The sequence below is a fragment of the Nuphar pumila genome, chromosome 6, assembly GCF_984573655.1.
Source record: "Nuphar pumila chromosome 6, dmNupPumi1.hap1.1, whole genome shotgun sequence".
NCBI lineage: Eukaryota > Viridiplantae > Streptophyta > Magnoliopsida > Nymphaeales > Nymphaeaceae > Nuphar > Nuphar pumila.
The window spans coordinates 41167034-41178042 of NC_143254.1; the positions used below are offsets into that span (position 1 = coordinate 41167034).

The following is an 11009-nucleotide window of genomic DNA, read 5'->3' on the forward strand; positions in this document are numbered from 1 at the left end:
TTATGAAAAAATATAAATATGGTGATATTTATGTTTTAAACGGTATATTTTTATTTTTATTTTTCAAGCTGGGGTTAGGTGGACTCCTACCAGAACAACAGCCCCCCACATGTGGAAGAGGGGTTCGATCCTGGTCCTTTAGCTTGACATATGACCCTGCTTACCACATGGGATACCACCTGGGTGGTAAAAAAAATTTGTAGACTTGGGTTAATGGTTCCGAGCATAGTGGCAAATATGGCGACATTTATTAAAAAATCTCGCGATAATATCTTGAGATTGCCTGAAAGTTTAAAACGGAAATTTCTCTGGAGATTTTCAAAATATCGCAAGATTTATGAAAAAATATAAATATGGTGATATTTATGTTTTAAACGGCTATTTATCATGAAAAAAACTGTATATTTGTATTTTTAAATAATTTTTATTAATATTTTATTATAAAAAAATAATTTTATATTTTTTAAATTATTTTTTATTGCCAAGATTTTGCCAAAAAAATGCAAGATTTATAAAAAAAATTCAATTTCTTGCGAGTTTTTTTGAAAAACAAGATTTTGCCTAAAAAATGTTTGTCACTATGGTTCTGAGTATAAGTCGGGTCTGTGTAAGTGGGTCGGTATTATCCTTTGACATGATTATATAGCAAAGAACTCTACTATGGATACTTGTAAACTGAAAAGCTAATGAAATTCACGATCACTTAGAGATGCGGTCAACATTACTTGACATGGGTTTGGGTATAGTGCGGGTTAAGTCACTTCAGCTTCGGATCAGGTGTGTAATAGGCTTGGGCGCAAACCTGGTTCGGATCTATCCTTTTTATCCAAAAAAAATGAGCTGTTTCTGAGATAGGTCCGAATTACTCAACCCAAACCTACATGTCTAACCCACATGTAATGGACTTGGGCGCAAAGCTGGTGCTCATCAAGGAGAGCTGGGTAAACAGTTTGTTAGTAGGAAGGGCCTCTGTCAATGAGACCCAATATCCCCATACTTGTTCCTTCTCGTGATGGAACATCTTTACCGATAGATGCTTATTAAGGATCAGCATGGTTTGATAACTCCATGCAAGGTGAGGCTCTTTGCTTGGAGCCACTCTTTTTCTGCAGATAATGCTCTCTTCTTCTTTCAAGATAAGCTATCCTCTTTACAGATTTTTTTTCCAGATCATTAGAGAATTTGAGTCCAAGTTCAGTCTCTAGGTAAGCAGTGCCATGTCTATTTTCATTCCATTTAGCCTTTCACATGACAGGATAGATTTGATCAAAGCGCAAACTGGTTGCAGCCAAAACTTGTGAAATTGAGCAACCGACTGGAGAGATGGAGTGGGCGCTTAGTGTCTATGGCAGGAAGACTTGTGTGAATAAAGTTAGTGTTGGCTTTATTCTCATTCTATTGGATGATTATATATATATATATATATATATATATATATATATATATATATATATATAGAGAGAGAGAGAGAGAGAGAGAGAGAGAGAGAACCGTGCTAAATGAAACATGATATTGAATTTCTAATATTTTTTTTGAAATTCTGACTCATAGATGTGTTCAACATGATTGATTTACTAGAATCGATACATGGACCATGCATTTTAAATAAAAAAATAGTATTTAGAGCCTAGAAACTTTATGAAAATTGTAGGCCATTGATTTTTGAAACCTTATAAAACTTATTCATGCATTGGAATCAAATGCTTCAAGAAGTGATTCCTATAAAACAAACATATAGATCAAAAACACTGAAAATCCAATAGCATATTTCATTTAGCACTATTCTCATTTTGTAGGTTTCTATATGAAAAGGGGTAGCTGCCTACGACAGGTGATGAGAACAAAATCACTATGTAGGAAATATAACAAGGCTTTGAGGAAATCCACAGCCACATTTTGTAGGGGCTTTCATGCATTCGCTCATCCTGAATTCTGGGCTAAGTTTAGAAACTGCACTCTGGGTCAAAAACACATCATCCCACTTGTACCAACCGGGCTCCGCGTGTTTGGTAGGAACTGTCAATGCACGTCTCCCTGTGGTGGGACGTTACAGGTTTAAAACCCCAGTGGTACATTGAATAATAACTGGTGGGGGTCTGCCTGGTAGGGATCCGCCTAACCCCAGTTTGCTTTTAAAAAAAAAAATCATCCCACTTGTCAAGGTAAAGTGGGTGTTCTCCCAAGCATGGCCTATTCCTGCCAATATAAGCTTCATGAGACTGTTCTCACCAAAATGGGCTAGATGCATGATTTGGGCCCAGTTCTGACCATAGTCAGTTGATATTCAATCACAATTTTATTTTTTGTTTGTTAAGTCTGAAAGATTCTAATGACATTAACAAAGTATTTCCTACTTCTAAAACAGTGATTTCATGACAATATTATTGCAAAACTACCCATTTTTGGCTTTGTATATTTTTTATATCTTCCAAGGTTTCATATATTCACAAATATTTTTCTAAATGTGATATGCCCCATGTCTCATGGACACGGACCTGGACGAGGATTAGATTACTACAAGACAAATGTTTTTTTTCAAAACTAGGACATGATGACAAGATTCTTTCTTATTTGATTGATTTACAACTGTGTCATTAATTTATAAAATATGTTGATTATTAAAAAATTTATTAAACACTATAGAAACATTATAAAAAATTATAAAATAATTATAAAATAATGGTTGTTGTGTGCCCCCCCCCCCCTGTGACATGGTACATACCAACATTTCTGTTGAATTTTTTAAATTAGATATCCAATATTTTTCCTCAACCAGAAAAATGGAGGGAGGATAAAGTGCAACGCAATTGCACACTTTTAGTGTTCTGCTCATAGAGACAAAAGTTTTTATCTACAATTTCTAGTTTTTCAAAAACTCACGAGAAATTGAAAAATTCCATAATTCTCACATTTTTTTCGGCAAAATCTTGGCAATAAAAAATTAATTAAAAAATATAAAATTATTTTTATAAGAAAATATTTAAAAAAAATAAAAATAAAAATATAGGATTTTTTTCCCGATAAATAGCTGTTTAAAATGTAAATATCGCATATAAATCGCGGTATTTATGTTTTTTCATAAATCCCTCGATATTTTAAAAATCTCACATGAAATTGCTGTTTTAAACTTTCAGGCAATTTCTCGTGATATTATCGCATTTTTCATAAATCTCGCGATATTTGTCACTGGTTCTGCTGCACCTGATCACGTATTATCTTTGGGAAACATGTCAGCTGTGGGGCCCAACAGCAGATGGTGGGCGGTGAGGTGCAGCAGCACACAAAAAGTATGCAATCACGTTGCATCTGATCTGCTCTTGAAAAAATCATAATGCCAACATTTGTGACATTGATTCTTACAGATCAGCTCACAACAAAAGTCTCGACTCGGGCCTTGCCTTTACATGATAATGTGTGTCACAGGATCCTTCAATTTACACCATGTTGTGTTTCCTTGTATGTAGAGATGCACAATGAGCTGAGCTAGCTCAGGCTCGACTCATTTAAGTTTCGTTCACACTTGTTCGGGTAGATAAATGAGTCAAGCTTGAACATAGACTCAAGCTCAGTACACGTAGAGCTAAGCTTGATCAAGCAATCAAGCTCGGTTGAGCTTGATTAGCCTGATTAAGCTTGGTTTATTGAGTTATATAATGCACCCACTATAGTATATGAATAATTTATGTTTGCAAAGTAAGCACATTAGATGCCTTTGCCTAGACGGGTAAGGTGTTAACCTTTTTTTGCTTGGCTCGAGCTAAGCCCAGTCAAGTTCGTGTTTGAGTCGAGCCGAGTATGGACAAAAGTTGTTCAAGCTTGATTCGAGCTTGAACAGCTATTTTCATGAACGAGCCGAGCTTGTACCCTACTTTATATGCTATGCCCCCCATGACCTTTGGACATCTCCATGTGACATTGGAAAAGCTATGTTAGAACTCGAGAACTGTTGTGTATAAAATGCAGAGCAATGGACACAGTGATAAACTTTAGCATTATCAGGCTGCTCAACCGTGTCAGGATGATATGGGTAGAACCCCGCCACGATATAAGTATGACATGCAAGTTCCAAAATTCTTTTGCAATACAAGACACGAGGACATGATTCTTAATTTTTAATTAACAAAACTTTTCAGATACTTTAATATTTAAGAATGCATTTTTATTAAACTATTCATAAAATGCATTAACAAGTTATTAAAAATACTAAAATATTATAGGTCAGTGTCATGTCACATAGACAGGCTACCTGACGCTGAAATTCTCGAATGACTGACTGGAACGCTGTGCCACCCCAAACCGATCATCTCTCTACATAAATATGATTTTTTTTAATATTTTAAAATCAATAACTCATAATCTTCATAAATATTAAAGCATTAAAAAATTACAGTTTTCCATAAAAAAATGCATGACCCAATGGTTGATTCCACATGGTTGGATTTGCAAAAAAAGTATTGAAAATATATAGGAAAATGAGAAACTAGATCCATGCTCAACCCGTATCAAATGAGTTTTTTTCAAATTTTTGTGTTTTTTCGAAATTCTAACCTTACAGATGTGTTCTACTTCTACATGCTTGTTTTCATAAGAACTAACCTTACAGATGTGTTCTACATGCTTGTTTTCATAAGAATAGGGTCTTGAATCATTTGATTCCGATGCGTGAATATGTTTTTATAAGGTTCCAAAATCAACAATCTACAAATTTTTAACACTTTCTGGACTCAAAAAGCTGTTATTTTCCTCCAAAATGCATGACCCAAGATCACGTAGAACACATCTGAAAGGTAGGATTTTTTAAAAAATATCATCGGGTAAGGGGTCGGGCAGGAATGGGTCGGGTAGCTCTCTCTCTCTCTCTCTCTCTCTCTATATATATATATATATATATATATATATATATATATATATTTCCAAATATTTGTGCAAACCCTAATTTGAATTTCAGGTTCCACTTCTGCTGCTTAAGTGCAGAGGCTTGCAAAGTGAATATCGGAGGTCACCGACTCACAGGGAGTGGCAAGTGTGGAATCCCTGCTTCTAAAAACTGTTTAGAAGTTAAAAAAAAGATGAAAAATAAAATCTAGCAAAACCATTGTTAGTTCCAATTGCTTGTTTCAGCTAGCACCAAGGTGAGGTGGTATTTACCAAATGCTACACTTACGATGGTCACACTAAACCTTTTCGGTTCATTAATTAGGGTAAAAACCACGTCTCTAATATGAAACTGGAGAATTCTTGATGGATTCTAAAGAATGCTCCAAAATGACTAGAGTGCGCTTCCTTGTCAAGAGTGTGCTGCGGCACTTCTTCCTAAAAAAAGAATTGGACCCGCCCCCACCACGGGAACTGAATCTGTATAATGGTAAAATGGGGGCTGCTTTTCATTAACAAGTAGCTCTCACGTTTGTGTTGCATTGTGGAGCCCACAAAAAATGGAGAGGGTGTTGCGTGTTCTCTCCGAACACGCACTATGCGTTTAGGGTTTCGACCGCGCTCAGTCGGGTGTACGGTTACATACTACACCTGCCTGTGGGATGTACGGCGCAATCGTACACCTGACTGAGTGTCACACGGCGCTCAGTCCAGACCCCAGAAACATATAACCTGCCCCCACAAAAATGGTATGGGCACCCTTGCATTTTCACTAAAAACTTCTCTTTTCTGTAACATACAAACAGGATCTAAGGAGTTTTTTTTAAAGGCAAGCTGGGGTTAGTCACAGTTATACAACTATACAATTGGGTTTTGAACTTGCAATGTCTCAACACAAGGTGACGTACACTAGCTGTTCCTACCAGATAACTGGAGCCCCGGTTGGTAGGCCCTAAGGATTTGCTAAACCCATTACCATTATAAAATCCACTTTTCCTCCCCAAAAGGCCATTTCCAAACAGAGACCTAAAGATAGTCAGCCTTATGAAATTAAAGAGCCATAGGAATGAAGGCCGTTTCTGTGACTACTGCACGTTCCTAAGGACGTGTAAATGTGCAATATTTAATGGCAATGAAGGCACAGGAACAATAAGAATTACAAGTGGACCATATAACAAGTGCATGAGCTGTAAGTGTAAAAAAATTACAGAAGAAAAAATGAATCAGAGAAAGCAAAATTATTGCTGGAAACCGTCCAACTGTGTGGTTAGAGACGCTTGCAGCAACCTCCATGACCTTTCGATCAACCCCGGACTCAACCTGACCATGAGGACACAGAACTCCATCTGGTTGAGGGCACCATCGCCATCTAAATCTCCCTCCCTCACCATCCCCATCACCTCCTCATCACTCATCCCCTTCAACCCCAACACCTCCCCATTCCTTTTCAAGCTCTCACACGTGATCAACTCTTTCTGGGGATCCATGAGCAGCCTGAAACCATTGCAGAGCTCTTCTATCAACCCTTCTAAGCCCAACCTCTCAGCCATCTGAGGCAGGAAATCCTCAAAGTTTTGAACCATCTTTTGAGCCATCTTTGTGTTCTTTGTGTTTGTTGAAACACACACACAGAGAGAGAGAGAGACAGAGAGAGAGAGAGAGAGAGAGATGGTGGGATAAGGAGAAAAGGGTGTGGAGTAATATATGCCATGTTTACAGAGTGGACCGAGTCTCTCCCCAACTCGTTACACACGGTATTACATTTCAGAAATTGGCATTGAATGGAAACCCCAAGGCTTAAGGCATGTTCCTTTGGAGAGAAGAGTCTGGAAATTGCCGACACTGAACTTTTTAAGAAGTTGCTTGGTGGCATTCTACGAAATAAACATTGGGACCGATGGTCCTTCTCCTCTTCATGGACGGCAGTTGACCACGCTCTCTCTATCTCTCTCACGCGCGGACTTTCTACAGAAATATGGAACTATGGAAAGTATTTGCTGACCTCATGGGTAAGAAAAGGGAAGTTCGAAAAAAAATCTGAACTTATGGATGTGTTGAGCATGGTCACAGTAGAAATGGACCTTATGATTGTATTTTTTGACTTATAAATATAATTTTTTGTAGATTAAAAATTTGATACATTGTAAGAGACTTGTTTCTAATAAACTAAACATGTAGATCACATTTGGAGGGTCATATGTGTGAAAATTATTAATTTTTTTAAAATTACAGTTTTTCATCGAGTTCTTTAGTCATGAAAGTACTGAACATTACCCATATATATATATATATATATATATATATATATATATATATATATAGAGAGAGAGAGAGAGAGAGAGAGAGAGAGAGAGTAACTCATATCATTTTATGTGTTTGATGATAGGTCGGTGATGATTCTTCGCTTTTTTGTTTGTGCACTCATGAGATTTAGCGGTTGTCAATCTCTAAGCGAAAAATGAGAATTAACTGCCACTAATTGTCATTTTTTCAAAAAAAAATTGTGTGGCATTACTTCGTGTGTTTGACCGAGTTTGAAGGAAAGTCTGGTCAAACATAAGGGTTTTCCTATATATATATAAGAAAACTAGAATATGTTTACTAGCAAACTATGATTAGAACCAACAAGAGTCATTCCATCTTTAGATCGAATGTCACATGTCTTTCTTCTTCTTTCCGCTCTCTCCTCACACCACCATGCCACTGGCCTCCTTCCCAATGACCACTGATCCATCCAGGTTGCTCGCCTCCCCATCCCTTCCTTGCCGCTCCTTCCTCACCTCCTCGCCGCTTCTGCCAGTCCTCAGGCCACCCGTCGCCTTCCCTGCAGTCCCTTCCCCACCATTGCACTGTTGAACTCCTCCCACCATGATCAGAATGTGATGTTCATTCTTAGGGTTTTGAGGAGCATCCATGGGAAACCAGGTGCTAAATCGACGGTTTTCGGCAAGGAGATATCAGTTTCTCAGCAAGAGGAGGTAGGAAGTGCTTGCTAAATAAATGATAAAAAGTTCAATATATAGAGTCTGATTAATGAGAAACCCGATAATTAAGGGCAGAATGTTGGCCAATCATTGTTTGTGGTAGAATTTTTACCTTCCTTTTGTAGAAGTTCAATATATATATATATATATATATATATATATATATATATATATATATATATATATATATATATATATATATATATATATATATATATATATATATATATGAGTGATGGGTAGCTGCTCAAATGTTCGGTGCAAAATGAACATGTTAAATGGGGTTTTCAGCTTTTTTTATTTTATTTTTAAATTTTGACTATACATATGTGATCTATGTGTTGAGGTGGCACAACAGAAGGTCCTCAGATGGTGGCAGCAGCAGAGAGGTTGAGGTGCGACAACAGAAAGTGAAGAGGGAAAAAGAAAAAACAGAGGATAGTTTGAAGCTTGGAGGTTTGCTTCGAAGGCTTCACGGTGTGATGTATTGCATATCACCATAAGGGTTGAGTCCCATGTTTATATAGCCTTCGGATTCCCTCTCTCGGCTCAACAGACAGTTGAGAGAATATCAGTGATTCTAATGTATTTGATAAACTAGAGTTTGAAATTTAAATAAAAAGGTTGATTTGTAAAATGGACTTAGCTTATCCATGAGCAGTACTCATGGATAAGCACAACGTGCAGCGCATGGCCACACACATAACATCTCCCACTTGGACATGAGACTGCTCAGTTTGCTCCCACTATTGTAGGCTTCCTTGAATTGATTACGGATTTTTCGTTAAGGATTTTCTTCGTAATCATATATATCTTAATCCCATTCGGGCAACATGCTTGGTAAACAAGTCTTCTGCAATACCCTTAGTTAAGGGATCCGCTATACCATATCCAATGTAGAAAGGTGGTCTACAATTATTTCATTGTTTTCAATCATATCATGTATGTAGTGGTATTTTACCATTATATGCTTGCTCTTGGAGCTATCAGCTCCACTTTTCATTAGAGTAATAATAGCTTGATTATCATAGTATATATGTACAAACTCACATAATATTTCTATCTTTAAATCTTTAATGAACCTGTTGATCCATACTGCAAATATTGCGGTTGCATTACACGCGATATACTTAGTCTCTTGAGTATGCTGAGCCACACAACCCTGTTTCTTACAGGACCACGCAACAACTCCTCCTCCAAACAGGAAGATATAGCCATAAGTAGATTTGTTGTCATCTTTGCACCCTGCACAGTCAGTATCAGAGTATCCAATCAAATCAAGGTTGTCAACTTGAAAGCTCAGTTGCAAGCCTTTAGAACCTTTTAGGTATCGAAAAATTCTCTTTACGACTTGCCAGTGAGGCCATCCTAGATTACTTTGATATCTGCTAACACAACCTACGACGAAGCTTATGTCAGGTCTTGTGCATAGCATCACATATATTAGGCTTCCAACAGCCTGAGCATAAGGAATTTTAAGATTTGGTTGGCCTTCAACAAGACAATCACTTTTGCTTAAGTTTACTCCTTTTGCAACAGGAGTTTCAATAGGTTTGGAGTCATGCATTATGTATCTCTTAAGAATATAGTTATTGTACCTTTCTTGGCTTAAACAAAGAGTCCTTGAATCTCTATTTATGGTGATTTTAATTCTCAAAATATAGGAAGCTTTACCCATATCTTTCATTTCAAAGTTGGTATATAACCATTTCTTTATATTGATTATCTTTTCATTAGCATTCTCAGTCAGCAAAATGTCATCAACATATAATGACAAGATAAAGAAAAGACTTTTACTTTTTCATACATATACACAGTGGTCTAACTGATTTGGTTCATATCCAATCTTTGTTATGGTTTTGTGAAAAGCCAAATACCACTGTCTTGGCGATTGCTTTAAAATTATCTATAGATCCATTAACTTTATATTTTTTCTTAAGAACCCATTTACAACCAACTAATTTTCTTCACTCAGAAAGATCAATTAAGTCCCAAACTTGGTTCTTTTCAATGAATTCAATTTATTCATCTATAGCACTTTTCCATTCTAATGCATCTTTTGAATTAATTGCATCAGCATATGAGAGATTATCGATCAACTCATCAAGATCTATAAAATAGAAGAGTTTCTCACATAAATACACATAGTAGTCATCCAAGTAGGATGAAGGAGCTCTAGATCTTTTACGACCACTTAGTCCTTGAGAGATAGAGGGTTCAGAATCAGTTGGTTCATTGCCTAACTGTTCCATACTTGGTTCATTACCTAACTGTTCTACAGTTGATTCATTACCTAATTGTTCATTTTGATCATCATGATCATCTAGCAAATCAAAGGGATCCTCAGTTGGATCACTGAATTCATTGTTAAGATTTTCCAGAAACTCAACATCTCTACCCTCTATCAGTCTCAGACTCTGGTGATACAATATGTAGCCTTTTGACCCTTTTGGATAACCAATAAGATATATCTAGCTGATATGTTATCCAATTTATCCATAGTTAGATCTAAGATTTTTACATGAGCTACAGATCTCCATCTCCTTAGATGATTTAAGTCTGATTTTATACTAGTCCATCTTTAATATGGAGTCTTTGGGACAACCTTACAAGGTACTCTATTTAATTTATTTACAACTTCACTCAAAAAACTTTGGGTAGATGTGCACCTGCTAATATGGATCTTACCACGTTCAGGAGAATTCTATTACACCTTTCAGCAACACCATTTTGTTGTGGTGTCCTTGGTACGGTTCTTTGCCTATTAATACCAAGATCTTTGCAATAATTGCTAAAGTCATTTGAGGTGTATTCACCACCTCTATCAGATCTCATCATTTTGATGTTTCTACCAAGTTGTCTTTCAACTTCATTTTTGTATTCTTTGAATTTAATCTTAACGTAGTGGTCACCATTTTTCATAAATGTAGGAGGCTATTCAGTATGGTGGACACCTGCATTATATCTAGAATTACATTTTCAGCAATGGCTAGGTCTTTAGCCATGACCAATATCCTATTAACGTGACCTACCACACTGTCACTCTCTTTCATCCATATAAGTTGTATTGTTAGAGTAACAATTGAATGTTGACTTCGGATGTGGTATCATACTTGGTAGCGATGGCATCCATCATTTCCTTAGCGGTTT

General features: G+C 36.7%; 2 pseudogenes; both read right to left on the reverse strand.

Moving 5' to 3' along the window:
- Window positions 1-6113: 6113 nt before the first annotated feature.
- On the reverse strand, window positions 6114-6470 carry LOC149834705 (calcium-binding protein KIC pseudogene; annotated as a pseudogene).
- Window positions 6471-7562: 1092 nt separating this feature from the next.
- On the reverse strand, window positions 7563-9426 carry LOC149834706 (secreted RxLR effector protein 161 pseudogene; annotated as a pseudogene).
- Window positions 9427-11009: the final 1583 nt, after the last annotated feature.